Here is an 11,019-nt window from a genome sequence, read left to right as displayed (position 1 = left end):
TATAATATCTTACACCAATCTTAAAAGGACTTTTGTTTATAGAGTATTATTAGGTCCTATTTTACTTACATTTGTATAAGTGGGTATCAAATATTAGATCCATAATTACTTCTTTTGAAGCTTAGTTATTTTTTAATATAGTTTTATACTTTGGTATTGGAAATAGAAACTGTCAAGATAATTAAAAACTAGAACAGTCTACAATGACCTACTGTGTCCCTGCATATAACTTCTCTCAACTCTGAAGGAGAGAGACAATTAAGGGCACTGAATTACCTGCAGAGCTGGGATCTCATTCCTCAGTGACTCATAATTTTCTATCACTGCACTTGGCATATTAGCAAGGAAGAATTAATAAATTCTCGCTTCTTTTCGCCCCATCTACTGCGAGAATGAAGACCATTTCAGCAATCAGCCTGTCGACATTCCAGAGAATGTCGACATCACTCTGAAGGGGCGCATAGTCATTGGAAGGGCCCCAGGGGAACCCTGCGGAGGGACTTTCTGGGGTAACAGAAAGGAGCTGGCCACTGTCAGAACCATCTGCAGTCATGTTCAGAACATGATCAAGGGTGTTACATTGGGCTTCCGTTATAAGACGAGATCCGTGTATGCTCACTTCCCCATTAACGTTGTCATTGAGGAGAATGGGTCTTTAGTTGAAATCTGAAATTTCTTGGGTGAGAAATACATCCGCAGGGTGCGGATCACATCAATGTAGAGCTGAGTCTTCTTGGAAAGAAGAAGAAAAGGCTCCGGGTTGACAAATGGTGGGGTAACAGAAAGGAGCTGGCCACTGTCAGAACCATCTGCAGTCATGTTCAGAACATGATCAAGGGGGTTACACTGGGCTTCCGTTATAAGACGAGGTCCGTGTATGCTCACTTCCCCATTAACGTTGTCATTGAGGAGAATGGGTCTTTAGTTGAAATCTGAAATTTCTTGGGTGAGAAATACATCCGCAGGGTGCGGATGAGGACAGGTGTTGGCTCGTTCTGTCTCTCAAGCCCCGAAGGATGAGTTAATCCTTGAAGGAAATGATATTGAACTTGCTTCAAATTCAGCTGCTTTTATTCAGCAAGCCACAACAGTTAAAAACAAGGATATCAGGAAGTTTTTGGATGGCATCTATGTGTCTGAGAAGGGAACCGTGCAGCAGGCTGACGAGTGAGGCCTCAGTTTCCAGCTCCAGAAACAAGATCCTGATCATGAATACAGTTGGGGCTCTTTGAGGACAATAAAGGACTTATATATTGAAAATAAATAAATAAATAAATAAATTCTCAACCTCTCCACGTCCTGTTTCTTTTCCTACAATTTGACTGTGTTTTACAACTTCTGATACTTAATTTAGCCTTGAGTTAAACAAACCATTTTCTCAAGAAGCCTATGTATCTTTCCAGACATGTTGCAAATTACTTCAGGTAGTTTATTTTAAGATGTGTTTTGACATGGTGGTAGTTTTTCTGCTCACCCTTCCCATTCATTGTATTTGTCTCTACATTAATCTATTAAACTACAAGTTGATCATGTTTTGATATAAATGTGAAAAGGGAAGAATAATATTGGACCTTTAAGGCCCAATACAGTTGTAGGATCATTTAAGTAACTAATTTTTAGAAATATTTTCAACAAAATATTCTTTATAAGTATAAATAAATTAAAGCAAAAAATGTAAAATTTATTAAAAATTTGTACATTGGTTTTCTAGTCATGTGTAGCTTTTGATTTATTTAAATTATTTTTAAAGTTTTATTATTGCCATCAGAATTTTAGACATAGTAAAACACTCTAAAAGTTCCACATTCATTTTACAAATCTAATTACTGAGACTTGTGCTTGGTGATGATCACAACTCCCATAAATAATGAATAGTAAGTACAGCCATAAAATCCAGGAAATCTATTCCTATTCATCAATGTTATTTGCCATTTGCAATCTATGTGTGTACAATAAAGGATCAGGAAATCCTACTATTGCTAAATACATGATATCTTTCGTAGCCAACTAAGCAAAGGATACCCCTAGAGAGATTTTATACTACTTAAACCTTCAGTTTTCTCATAACCATTCCTCCATCTCAAACGTATCTACCAGTTTTTAATCTTTAGAGATGGAAGGTTACAGTACTAAATAAAAGGAAACGTGATTAAGAGCATGTGCTGCTTTTGCAGAGGTCCTGAGTTGGGTTCACCTTCCTCTCATTAGACATCTCACAAGCTCATGTAAATCCAGCTCCTGTGGATCCAATGCACTCTTCTCTTGTCCACATGTACCTAGGCACAAGTGCACATTCTCCCCCCCCTCTCTCTCATACACACACACACACATACACACACACAATAAATTAATTAAATACTTTTAAAATGACTTGGAAATTTATAATTCACAAACCTAGCTGGATGAGTCTAGAGCAGCCAGTACCACTGCTATCCAATAAATCAATGAGCACACAGATCTTCCTATAGCATAAAATACAGTGAGCTACCTATCATTCATGGCCATACATCTAGAGGCAAGATTCACATCTAACTGTCCACTGAATGATTGACAATTACATATTGTATAGCTGTGTTGATAAGTGTGGAGCTCTCGAGTGTTCTTACCACACACAGAAAGAGAATACTATGTGTGATGATGGATATGTTAATGGGACATAAAATCAGTTCACGAGTATGAATATTATATATGAATATATATGAATATTAGTCATCACAACTGTAGTTTAAATATGCACAGGTTTAAATATGATCTGTCAAATATATAGCAACAATCAGGAAAAGTTAAAAGAAAATGCCCATCAGAGTTCAGAAAAGGTGCATATTCTTACACTGTGTGATTTGATAGTAACTACATCAATAAGAGAGTTTCCATAACAAATTACAGATAAGCTATGGTTGCTGGTTTTTCTGATAAATCAAAATTTAAATCATAATGTTAAAAATTATGATTTATAGTATTGAACAAAATTTTACACACACGACCAGTTCTATGTCAGTCTTGGTATAGAATCTCATGGGCTTTGGATTATAGTAAGTAGTCTCAACTTGAAAGGCTTCAAAAAATCTTTAAAGTCTCCTATATTCACACCTAAATTATGTCCTCAGTTTCTTTGAAAGCAAACTTCAGAGTGTTTTCAAGCCTACCCTGGATTGCCAAGGGACTGAGAACTTTGTACAAAACTGGTCCCTTGATGTGTGGATAATCCTGACATTGTCTTATTTATGGCTGTTCTATATCTGACAGTTTGTTGTAGATTCAGAAGATCTAATTAATCCCATGTGAACTACTGTTATAGTCTCATAGTGGGGTATAATTAATCCATGTTAGATTCTCTGAGTTGATTTCTCTGGAATAACGGAGAGCACATGTTGTCTTAGACATTGTTTTCTCCCTGCTTAAACCCAAGTAAACTTGATATGTGTTTAGGAGGACTCAAACATTTAGAAATTCAGCTTTTCATTATCTCTGTGAGGTATGAATAGGGAACCTGAAATCCAAACCTCACCATCATGCTCTCAGAAGCTTCTTAATTGTGAATGACTTATCTATAAAAGAAAAAAAAATCTTCTAAATCATTGCAAGCTATTTGACAGGTTTCTACTGGAAAAACATGTCAAAGTTATCAATAGATCCAAACCCACTGTATTTACTGACCACAGAATAAGCATCATGCATGGTTCCATCCATGTTTCCAAAATTTACTTTTGCCAAATTAGGACCCATTTATATTCCTTACATAAGATACTGGTCTCCAATGATCATAATGTGAAAACATAAGGACACAGACAGCAGATGCTAACCATCAATATGAATATCTTAGCATGTTCTGGTTTTCATAACACTCCCAAACACTGGCAAATGAGTTTTTCACCATATAATAAAATTAGCTAAAAAACATTTCTTATAAAGTTAAAAATATGGGCTTTATTTTTTTTTAATTTTCTTGTCTGACTTTTCTCAACAACTGCAACACAAATTCCCTAAGTATTCTTTTTAATGATGAGATTTTCTAAAGTACCTTGCCCATGGCAGAAGTTCAACAAATTTTTGTGTGCTGATCAATTGTTAGGGATAACAAAATAAATGGCTCAGACATAAAATCAATATAAGCCCCAATGCAATATGCTTTTGCTTCCGTCCAAAAGCTCTTTAAAAAAAAAAAAAAAAAAAAAAAAAAAAAAAAAAAAAAAAAAAAAAAAACGTCCAAACTCTTTTAAAAGCTTTTGTCCTAATAAAGCATCCCTCAAAAGACAAGATCTTTTGTGGAGTTAATGATATTATAAATAACATAAATTACATAACAACATAAAACAGCAAGTATGAGTAGCTATTACAAAGACCCAATATCCTTTTCTTAAGATAACAAGAATCCTTCATCTGTAATTAAATCATGAATCTTCCCTAAAGATTAGTGTCAGTGTATCTTCCCCTAAATGTTTCTTTCACATATGTAGAAGTTTTAATGTAGCTGTATCTTCAATGAAGAATGAAAGAGAAATGCATCTACTTTAAAAAATGGTAAAATTTCAAACAAAATAAAAGAGATAATTGATCTCTTGATAAAGAGATCAAAATAGGAACATTGAGATATCTATGGTTACACAGCAAATCAAGACACTTTTAAACAGTGTTTTCCACAGAGGCTCACAGCAGGAAGATGTGAGGGAGGGTAGTACAGTCTTCATATGAAGAACCTTGTACTTCTGGGTAATTAAGTGACACGAATGCGCAAATGGTACCAGTATTACAGATTTCACATCTCCCTGAATAAACTATTCTATCGTTAACAACCTAAAGCACAAAATCTTCCTTCTAATTACTTAAAATGTGTTTCCTTAAGGTTTCTACCTGTTGGGCTTTGTTACATCCTTGTAGCCAGGCAGGCATGGATTTCTTCCTGTACAGGATAACTCCTCCAATGCCAGAAGTTTGATATCTTGTCTAATAGTCTTTAATGCTCTCGGTATTCTCATTCAGAATTAGAATTTCTTGGCTACCTCGCTTAGGGCTCTTTAGGTCTTCCACTTAATCAACTCTCGTATTGCCTCAGAACTGTCTGTCAACACTTGAGGAATACCAAGATGGCAGGCCATACAGGTCATTTATTAATGGCCTCTCAGCCGTTGCCCTCCATACCAGGTGCAGAACCCACATTTCCCATTAGGAAAGTTGCTTTTCCAATTTAAAATTTACTTTAGTGAGTGATAACTAGACCACTGATTTAATTCTAGTCTGTTTCAGCTTAGAAGCTTATAATTTTAAATCAATCTATCCATAAAATACTGGAGATCCTGGAAGAGACTTGTCCCTGAAATTACTGTGAAATAATTATTACCAATTGAATGTGGAAATGAATAAGATTGTGACTCATAAATTTTTGTAAACCATGTCGCAGCTGTGTATAAAGAAGCTACCAGAAGAGACCAAGCCAAGAAGTGAATAATTACTATAGAATTCTTTAAGTCATGAACATTTATTATGTGACTTCACTAATACACACACACATACAGACACATACACATATGTGTACTTAACATACACACACACACAATCACCTGTACGTAAGTACATACAAAATATTTCTGCAACCTTTATCCTCTGGTTGGGCATTTTTCTTTCTCCTCTCCTCCTTGTTAGCTTTGAACCACCCTTCGCATTTTAGTTGTAGAATTATTTCCCTAGAAAAGCCTTTCTCTGACTTCTCCTGCCAACTCTATTCTGTATAATAGCAGCTTCTACATTACTAAATATTTCGTGATTTTATTGGGATAGCAATATTTCATACATAGACACATTTGTTTGACAGTTTTCAATTATCTCTCTTCTCTATTAAACATACACAATTTAATATTGGGCATTTTATCTGAATATATGTATATATATTCATATATATATATATTCATATATATACGGAATCTCAGGTACTGGTATGAAAAAACATTTTTTATGAATGAGACAGTGAAAACAAACATATTAGTAAGTGTCAACATAAGCAGTGAGCTCACCCTAGAAGGTGGAAGTTAAAACTTTAAAGATGAAAATTATATATTATATAAACCTTTATAAACAAAAAGTTCCAAGAAGTTGAGACCTAAGTACTGAAATCTGACCCTGCTCCAAGTAACCCAAATGCCACAAACCGCTATAGACTATTCAAGTAAGTGTTAAGAGCTGGGGTTTGGAAATAGCATTCACAACAAGGAGGTCTCCCCCCTCCCCACCCAGCACACTTTTGGGCAATAGTGTGAAGGTGAAATGTCTAGCCGCTGTGAGGATAATAGAGGTGAGTTGGGTCCAGAGAGCACTAAAGTTAAATGGTGGAAGGAGAGGAACAAGAGATGAAGAAACAGATTAACTTGGCTACAATAAAGACACAGAGTTGACTGTGACTAAACTGGAAAATAACTATGGGCTCAAACCACTGAAATGGTTTACTTTACACCATGTGTCCAATTCATTACAGAATCTATACGAGGATACACTTCTGCTTACTCAGGCTCTACTATAGTTTCTGCACCAAATATACAACAATGTAGGTAATGGCAAAACAATTGCCTCTGAAAATAAGCTAAGAATTGCCTCATCCTGCTGATAGCTTAAAAAAAAATGCGAGTAGAAAAAAATGTAAATACTTTTAGACAGTAAGGTTATGGGAAGGAAGATTTCTTTCGGTCTTGTAACATAAGCTCCTGAACAATTTCAATGACTGTCTCATTAAATACCAACTGAACATAAATACATTAAGAAAGAGTAATTGGGAAATGTCAACATTCCCAGATGCTGACGGTCAGAATAATGATACCAATTAAGAAAATTGATTTTGAAAATAAAACAGACACCCGGATACACACTGGGAATGCCATTCTTGAAGACTTAAGAGTCTCAAGAGTAGAGGGAAGCGGGGAAGACAATTAAGTAAGCATTTGGTGAATTTAGCCAGTGGCTTATATATCACTGTAGAGTGCTAGGTGCTGAGGACTGGAAAGTAACTGTATGCAAATTATATGCAGATGCCCAAGTACATAGAGTTCTGCCCTAAAGCATCAGGGGAGCCATTCAGAACTTAGTTGAGGACCACCTATGAAGGAGCAGGTTCTCTCTGGAGTACTAGGAAGCAGTTGGCAACTGCCAGCTTTTTCTGGTCCTATGAAGATATGCTGAAGATATGAAGAAATGGAACTAAAAGAACAGTGTATGTCAACCCATCACATGCGCTGTGCAAATTTAAAAATAAAATACAATAAGGGGATGATAATCTGGACAAAAGAGGATCATTAACAAAGTTCCCTAAATATTTGACATATTAGTAATCCCTGAGTTTTAGATTATATTTGACTTTGCTGTAAAAGGATGTACAGGACATTGCTAAAGAGAGGAGTAGAAAACGAGTTTCCAAGCATAATAAGAACAGAACAGCCCATAGACACCAACACACACACACAAATGTAAAATAAGTTTTCTTTGATTACCATGCATATTTTTTTATTTCTGATAACTGAATATTATGGATGAGGAAATTCTACTTCCATCTTCTGGGAGGCTAAAAACAAAACAGATGTGAGACAGGTTAAGAGTAGAAAAGCATAAATCAATCTTTTCACTGATGCAAGAGCACTCATAAAAAATTGAAGACAGACCCTCAAGAAGTGAGAATCAGCACCTTACACCAATTCAGGCAAAGTAAGAACCTGTGCAAGCGTGACTAAATGTGCAGAGAAACTAAAAAGATGAGAATTATTCTAACACGGCCTGCACAGCATTTTGCAGGTCTCGGCTTGTGGAAGAATATTACCTTTCTTTCTACTACAGGGAACACATCTTCGCACTGGAATGTTATCTCCTGTTTTGAAATAACAGCAGCAATCTGAAAGCGATTCTGCACCTGCTGTTTTTCAGATGCTTTCCACACAGTCCATATGCCAGAGCAGAATAGTTTAATCCCATCAGGACACCGGAATTCCTCTTGGAAGCACCATTTCCTCTGTCCAGGCCGTTACCTACAGACTAGGATTGAAGCACATATTGTAGGTCTGCTAATTTTAAGCACCAAATTCCTTCAGATTGATAAATAGACCATAATTGTCCAATCACAGTAAACTTTTGTGCTTATTCAAGGGCCACGAGGAAGACATGCCCTTTTTTTCTCCAACTAGACTGGCCCTGGGTACCATGGTGTGTGAGTCTGGATCTAGACTCATGATCTATATCCAAAGATTGAAAATAATACAGACCAGGCCTAAAACACAAAGAGCCATTGAAGTCTGATTTCACTCTTAGAGTATCCAGGTTGCCTCTATGCAAATGCAGCCAGTGATTTTAAAGGTTTCGGGCTGGGACTGGGCTTGTTAATCAATCGCTGACTTATCACAATCTTGTGTCATCAGTATACCCCATTTGTCTTAGTTTGAGCTACTATAATACATTTTCATATATAGGATTGCTTAAATGACGTGTGTCTATTTCTCAAGTTTTAGTTTGAAAATCTGAGATGAGGATGCCGCTTGGTGAGGGTCCTTTTCTGGTTATAGTTTCATATGGTCTCTCTTTGATGAAAGAGAGAAACAAAGGCATTCCGTGTCTCCTTCCGTTCTAGTGAGACACTCAAAGCATCTTGACCATACGGTCTCCAATTTCCATCATATTGGGATTTAGGGTTTCAACATAGGAGTTTAAGGAAGCCACAATCAGTCCACAGAGATTTTTGAAGAAAGCATCACTACTTTAGACATGTTTTAGAAATTCCTATGACATTTATGTAAATATCCACAGTAATTATTAGAAAAACCTTGTTCTCGACATTTGAAGAAAATAAACCTAAGCTCATGCTTGTAGACTCAGCATTTGGAGGCTGAGGAAAGAGATGACCTGGGTTCAAGGCTAGTCTGGCTATGTAGAGAGTACAAGACCAGCATGGATTACATAATGAGACCTGGTCACAAAAGGATGGTGATGGTTATGGATTTATCATATGTAGCATTTATTATATTGTGATTCCAATGCAATCCCTCTAGTCCCCTCCTCTCTAGGATTTTGAACATGAGGAATGTTTGATTTTTGTCAGAGGCTTTTATTACATCTATAGAGATGATTAAATGAATTTTAGGCCATTTACATAATTTATTATATTTATTGACTTAGCATAATGCTTATTAAAAATACATATATAATAGATAATTATATGTGTATGCTATGTGTATGTGTATGTGTATGCTTAAGTCACTTAGGGTGATAATGCTCCCCAAAAGCTACACAATATCTAACAAATCCCAGTTCTCATTTGAGAAAGAAGCCACAATCAGTTCACAGAGATTTTTGAAGAAATCTCCATTGGAGGAAGAAGAGTCTTAGAAATTCCCAAAATAATAAAATCTATTGTCAATGCCCTTGGTTGCCTCCCATAACTTGAAAGTAAGATTTTGTTGCTGCAAACGCAACATGTGTTAGACACAGGGTTTGGCATATTCTGCTTACCAGAATAAAAGGCCCAGTTTCTTTAGCACCTAGTTTTTCTATGTTTTTTTCTCATTTGATTATATTGAATTATGTCACTGTTCTAATGTTAATAAGTCTTTTAGTATGAATCCAATATTTTGGGTATTAGACCATATACAAAAGATTGCTAAGAAATTTCACTATCCTGATGGCTAAGAAGATATGAAATAATAATATTAGAGGGATGAAATATGGATATGGCTGTTGCCTGGGAAGTGATGGAATTGAACAATTCAATGAAAAAAGTGTAAATGTATTTATGCTAAGAGATCACCAACCAGAGACAAGAGGAAACCATTCTGAGAAGACCAGCATCACTCAGAGACCTGGAGCTGATCATAAAGCCCTGGAATCTTCTCCATTTGTTTTCCAGGAAATCAAGATCCAACATATCTACTTCACTTCATTTTCCTTCTGTTTAAAAGTTATTCCTTTTATTTTTATTATAATTTCATCATTTCCTCCTTCCTTTTTCTTCCTCTAAGCCCTTCTGCACACCCCTCTTTGCTCTCTTTCAAATTCATGGGTTTTTAATCATTAATTGCTGTTGCATACTTATATGCATAATGATTTTCCTAATACACACATAAAACCTGTTCAGTCTATATAATGTTTCCTGTAACCAACTTATATATGTTTCCCTGGGGAAGAGTATTTCTCCCACTCCCAGTGCTCCTTAATTTCCTACAGTTCTTTGTCTAGGACTGAGCCTTGTGGCTCTCTCTGTCCACATCAGCAAGCCTCTTGCTGCTGCTCTTGCTGCCCATGTTTACCCAGTCATGTTTTTGAGACATTATGGGTATGGCTTCTGGCATTACTCGAGAGACATGCTCACAGAAACTCCTTGAATTCTTCTTTACACTCTTTCTGCCCTCTCTTCTTCAATAATCCTGGAGCCAGGAGTCTACTTTTCAGATCCGTGGGGACCTTGCATGTGGAGGACCTCTTCACCTCACTCACTTTATCCATTAAAATGCCAGTTTCTCCCCCAAATCCTATGAATCCTCGAAGCCACACCTAGGAATTAAATGTTTGACCAGATAACCAGACATCCCACAGGTCAGTGATGTTGTGCACAATAAGCCATTACATTTGTGCCAATACTGTATGCTAAGAAACAATACTGAATTAAAACAGATACTGTTGATATTTATAATTTTTCTCATGTCAAAAATCTCCAGTCTTATTTGCCAAAGAAATACTATCTTTTAAAAGAGTGCTAAAATTTTTTCTTCCCGGATTATTCTGGATAATAAAAGAAACTATATAAAATTTAAGAAGAGATGTGTTTTCAAGTATATTTTTACTTGTGTGGTATTCCACAATTTTCCGTTTGTGAAATGTAGACAATATCCATTTTGCTGATAATTTTATGCCTTGATTCTTCTAAGAAGGGTAAAATACCTAATACTACAGAGACAAAAAGCAGAGGCCATAGTGACTATAAATCCAAAAAAAATCAAAACCTTCTGAAAGGAAAAAAAGTAACAAAATAACATATGACCCATACATATTTGAAAATGT

General features: G+C 35.9%; 1 pseudogene; it reads left to right on the top strand.

Moving 5' to 3' along the window:
• Nucleotides 1-712: 712 nt before the first annotated feature.
• LOC127696061 (60S ribosomal protein L9-like) lies at nt 713-1,242 on the top strand (annotated as a pseudogene).
• Nucleotides 1,243-11,019: the final 9,777 nt, after the last annotated feature.

The sequence above is a fragment of the Apodemus sylvaticus genome, chromosome 11, assembly GCF_947179515.1.
Source record: "Apodemus sylvaticus chromosome 11, mApoSyl1.1, whole genome shotgun sequence".
In the NCBI taxonomy this organism is placed as follows: Eukaryota; Metazoa; Chordata; class Mammalia; order Rodentia; family Muridae; genus Apodemus; species Apodemus sylvaticus.
Note: the sequence above shows the minus strand (reverse complement) of the source record. Positions and strands in the feature narration are given on the sequence as shown.